Source organism: Physeter macrocephalus, chromosome 18, assembly GCF_002837175.3.
Source record: "Physeter macrocephalus isolate SW-GA chromosome 18, ASM283717v5, whole genome shotgun sequence".
Lineage (NCBI taxonomy): Eukaryota > Metazoa > Chordata > Mammalia > Artiodactyla > Physeteridae > Physeter > Physeter macrocephalus.
This window is the reverse complement of record NC_041231.1, coordinates 83,456,137-83,461,831: the sequence shown is the minus strand read 5'-3', so window position 1 is coordinate 83,461,831 and position 5,695 is coordinate 83,456,137.

Below are 5,695 nucleotides of genomic sequence, written 5' to 3'. Positions count from 1 at the left end.
CTTACTCTTCCCAATCCCCGTGTCCTCAAGTCCATTCTCTATATCTGCAACTTTATTCCTGTCCTGCCCCTAGGTTCATCGAACCATTTTTTTTTTTTTAGATTCCATATATATGTGTTAGCATACTGTATTTGTTTTTCTCTTTCTGACTTACTTCACTCTGTATGACAGACTCTAGGTCCATCCACCTCACTACAAATGACTCAGTTTCGTTTCTTCTTATGGCTGAGTAATATTCCATTGTATATATGTGCCACATCTTCTTTATCCATTCGTCTGTTGATGGGCATTTAGGTTGCTTCCATGTCCTGGCTATTGTAAATAGGGCTGCAATGAACACTAAAATATTTTTAAACATTACATATTTATGGTAAAAAGTTCAGTGTAGAAGAGTATAAATGAAAAATACAAGTTCTTTTTCCTCCTCTCCACTTAAAAAGAAAGAAACCGGTTCCATTGCTTATCCTGTTACATTTTGTTTTAAATTCAAATTTGATTGGGTTCAGCAACTTAGCGTGATTCACTCTCCAGTTTCTTTGTGGCAGCTGTTTGCCATGAATGAATATCTTGCTTGGGTTGGGGTCTTCTATGTGGCTTCTCCAGGCAGCCTGTGACTGCAAGGCACCTGGGAGAACAGTCAGATCTTTTTATTCTTGGGCAGGAGATGGCGTGCTCTGAGGACAGGCAGCTGCCTCCCTGCGGGAGGAGAGGGAGCAGGTGGGGCAAGAGGGCCGCATGCCACCAAATCCCTTGCAAAGTTTCATCCTTCCTCAGCAGAGGCTGCCAAACGGGCTGAATACCACAGGGAGATTTTTTCCACTGTGAACAACTGTCCCAGGATAGCAAGCTGGGATCACATTTCAGGAATCTCGTGTTGCCCTTGAGAAGCCGTGTGGATGGCTGTCAAGTATGTATAGGGGATAAGAAAGCTCCAAAGAGAGGTGATGAGTCACGAGGCACTGGGGTGAAAGGGGTGCCTTCTGGCGGGGTGGGAGTGGAGGGTGGCCAGATACCTCCAGCGTTCCCTTCAACTTTTCGTGGAAGTGAATGATCAAACAATTAACTCACACTTTAAGGATTTATCAATACTTTTTTGTTTTAATTAATCTTTTCCTTTCCTTTGAATTTTTTGATTTTAATTCAGTTTCCAATCCAATTTGAAATATAGTACTGTGAGATTGATTTATCTTCAATAATTTATTAAAGTTCATTGAACACATAATCATGTTGTTTTACTTATTTTCTTTCCTAATGTCATTTGACTCTGAAACCTATCATTAGTACCATCATTCCCAGCACCAACCACCTGGGATTTTAAAACAAATCACACAAGTTACGTATGAATACATCTTACTAAAATGTTCAAATAACACCCATCCTTCACATTTGAAGGCACTTTACAGTTTACAAAGTGTATTCACAGTTATTCTCTCATCTGATCTTCACTAGCAGGTGTTCTCAGCTAATGGTCCATATCTGCGTATCTTTTGAAAGATTCTGGGAGAACAGCCCTGGCCAGTAGACTTTTCTAGAGCAAGTGTGGGCAAGAGAGATGGAGGAAGAGGGAGAAAGTAGCTGCCTGGAGGTGGGAGGTCAGAAAGCAAATCTGGTCTAGTTTCTAATTTAGTTCAATGACCTTAAATCACTGCCCAGGAGGCTCTGAGTGGCTCCTGACCACGGTCCCACACTTTGTTACGCTCACCCCCTCAAATCAGGTGACTTCTAGATCCCATACCTGTGGAGGGAGGGTACCCCGATTTGGTGACCAAGGGTATGGACAGGGGTTCAAGGAGGCAGGCACCTAGAGTTAAATAACGAAATACAAACCACAGACCCTGGGGAATGGTGTGAATAGCCCATGCCCACAGGTCTCCCTCCCTCCCTCCCCTCTCCCCGCCCTCCCCACTCCCTCCATGCAGCCCATCATAATTAGGGCCAAATAACCAGGTGAGATGCTCCTCTCCATTTCCTCCTATCCCCTCGAGTGCTATTTTATATGTGCCTCTGAGTTACTGAAGTCAGTACTTGGAACTCATTTTATCCATATTTCATCTGCATAAATGTGTTGACGTGCCCTTAAACTTGTGGGGTCTCCCCAGCTCAGAGTTCCATGAGAAGAGTCCTATTTGCAGGAAACAATGATGTCATTTCCTGCTTCCCAGAATGTCTCTAAGCTTCTTCCACTGTTCCTACATGCCAGAACTTTTAAGATGAAATCTCTCTGCTCCTAGCCCATCTCATAAATTCTTTGGCGAATAGAGGAGACATTAGCAGTCAAACAGGTAAACAGGATGGACCAGGTAGCTAGTCCTTCTGGAAATGGTTGAACTCTACCAAACTACAGAAAAATCAGTTTCTGAAATCCCATCTGGCATTTGTGGAGTATGTTGTTTCTCTCGGGTAACATATTGGGAGCTTTTTGCATCCAACCGTCTAAATCAGATGTGACCAAAAAACACTCTCCTGGGTGTCACCTCTACTCTCAACACTTCACTACAACAATATTTCACTTTTTTAAAATTAAAAAAAATTATTAGGACTTCCCTGGTGGCTCAGTGGTAAAGAATCTGCCTGCCAATGTAGGGAGCGTAGGTTCGAGCCCTGGTAGGGGAAGATCCCACATGCCGTGGAGCAACTAAGCCCCTGTGCCACAACTACTGAGCCTGCACTCCAGAGCCCACGTGTCACAACTACTGAGCCTGCATGCCTAGAGCCCGTGCTCCGTAACAAGAGAAGCCACTGCAATGAGAAGCTTGCACACCACAAGGAAGAGTAGCCCCTTCTCGCCACAACCAGAGGAAGCTCACATGCAGCAATGAACACCTAACACAGCCATAAATAAATAAATAAATGAATAAATAAATAATTTATTTATTTTTGTTGAAGTATAGTTAACTTACGATGCTGTGTTAGTTTCAGCAAAGTGATTCAGTTATACATACATATATATCTCTATTCTTTTTCATATTCTTTTCCATTATAGTTTATTACAAAATATTGAATATAGTTCCTTGTGCTATAGTCCTTGTTGTTTATCTATTTTATACATACTAGTTGTATTCCTTAATCCCAAACTCCTAATTTATCCCTCCCCACCTTTCCCCTTTGGTAACCATAGGTTTGTCTTCTATGTCTGTGAGTCTATTTCTGTTTTGTAAATAAGTGCATTAGTGTCATTTTTTTTTTAGATTCCACATATAAGTGATATCATATGATATTTGTACACTTTTGACATCAGATGTATGGGTTTTCCACACATTAAGCAATTCATGCTGAGTGCCCTACTCTTTTACTCAATTCTGATGCTTATCTACCTAGAGGTAGTGTCAGATCCCTCAGGTTTAGGGCTCAGTCCCAGAAGACTGTCCCCACGTCAGATGCCAATGGCAAGGACAGGTTACCTGTGTTTCTGAACCAACTGCCTATAAATTGGAGGTTGCCATGAACTTCTCCTCGGGATTGATTAATTTCTGTGAGATAGAGCAGCTCACAGAATTCAGGAAAGCATTTTACTTACTAAACGACTGGTTTATTATAAAACTCAGGAGCAGCCAGATGGAAGAGATACATAAAGCAAGATAGCATGTGGGAAGAGGCACGGGGCTTCCACGCCCTCTCTGGGCACGTCACTCTCCCCACATCTCCATGTGTCCACCAACCTGGAAGCTCTCTGAACCCAGTTCTTTGGGGTTTTATAGAGACTTCATCACATTACATGGGCACGATTGATTAGATCATTGGCCATTGGTGATTGAACTCAATCTCTAGCCCCTCTCCTCTCCCTAAAGGTTCCAAGGCTGGGACTGAAAGTTCCAACTCCCTCATCACAGGGTTAGTCCCCTGGTAACCATCCCCCATCCTTACTTTTCAGAAGTCATCTTATTAACATAAACGCAGGGTAGTTGAAAGAGGTTTGTGATGAATATCAAAAGTCACCTTTACTCCTCTTATCACTTAGGAAATTCCAAGGGTCTTAGGAGCTCTGTGCCAGATCTACATTTCTTATTTCAAATATATATTTCTTATTACAAATCACATAATCACAGCAGAATTTTCCAAAGAATGTTCAGAAACTCTAGTTCCAATGAAAATGATGGATCTGTGATGAAGTAAGTATTTGGAAAATACTTCAATGAACCTAAATAAGATTTATTTCGGCAGGACATCTCAGAGGCTTTAATAAGCCAATAAATATCCTTTGTGAGTCTTTAAAGAAGGGTATAGCTCATAGCCTTTTCCACCCTTTTTGACCACAGAACTTGTTTTCTCATGACTTGTCTTTCTAAATTATTGAGTTGCACAGAATATACTTTTTAAGGCTCCTTCAAATGAAAGAAGTTGCTCTAATGTCACACTGTGAAGTTGATTGATGGGAAGATATTCTGGGCCAGATTGGGTGCTAAGGTGCCTGAAATTTTACATTTTGGATGGCTGTCTTTTCCGAATTAGTTTTTTTTTTTTCAGCTTAAATAACAGAAATTTATTTCTCACAGTCCGAATTAATATTTATTTGCTCACAGCAGTCTGCTTCTGTGTTCGTCTTCAAGGGGTCAATATTGCCCCCTAGTGGGTCCAGTCAGATCCTAAATTTTCTGCGCAATTGTCCTAAACTTGGGAAATGACCTTGGTAGTTTCTACAAAAAAAAAAAAAAAAAACTTTTAAAGTCACAAAAAAGATACTGCTTTTATCATACCTGATATCACTTGAAAAAATTTATGACACAATAATATGTGTTTGTTTTAGAAGGAGAAAATAAAGGTAAGCAAAATGAAGAAAATAAAAATAACCCATAATTATACCTCAATGGTTAACCATTACCATTCTAACATGTATATCCTTTCAGTCTTTTTTATCTACATGCACATAAAAATTCAGGTTTTCCCTGCTCCTAAACTAAAAAAATATTTTTTTCCAGCCTTTATCTTGCGTGCCCATTTTATTTGAACTTCAATTATTAAGAACCTGCTCCTTGAGTATTTTTGGTCCTTTTGAAGGAGCCAGGAGGAGAGAGAGTGTGAAACATTAAAGGGGTAATTCAGGGGCTAAGTAACCCACTATGTCTCATGGGTAATTGTACCAGTGTCTTCCAAGAGGGACATATACACTTTAATGGCACCAAATGACAACCCTTCCTGGCTGTGTTAGTTTCCTATGGCTGCTGTAACATGGTACCGCAAACCTAGTGGCTTAAACAATGTGGATTTGTTATCTTACAGTCTGAGGGTCAGAAGTCAAAATCAGTCTCAAAAGGCTAAGGTCAAAATGTTGACAGGGCTGGTTCCTTCTGGAGGTTCTGTGGGAAAAATCTGTTTCCTTGCCTTTTTTTTTCAGCTTCTAAAGGCCCCCTTCATTCCTTGGCTCGTGGCCCCTTTCTCCTATCACATCAAACTTTGGCTTCTATCATCACATCTCCTACTACTGACTCTGATCCTCCTGCTTTCGTCCTATAAGGACCTTTGTGATTATGTTGGGGCCACATGGATAATCCAGGATAATCTCCCCATCTCAGGACCTGTCACTTAATCACACCTACAAAGTCCTTTTTACCATGTAAGGTCACATATTCACAGGTTCTGGGGATTCAGATGTGAATAACTTTGGGAGGGTCATTATTCAGTCCACCATACATACTGGCTTCTCCTCCTCCTCCTTCTTCTTTTTTTTTTGTTTTAAGAATTTAAGGTGAGAATTAGG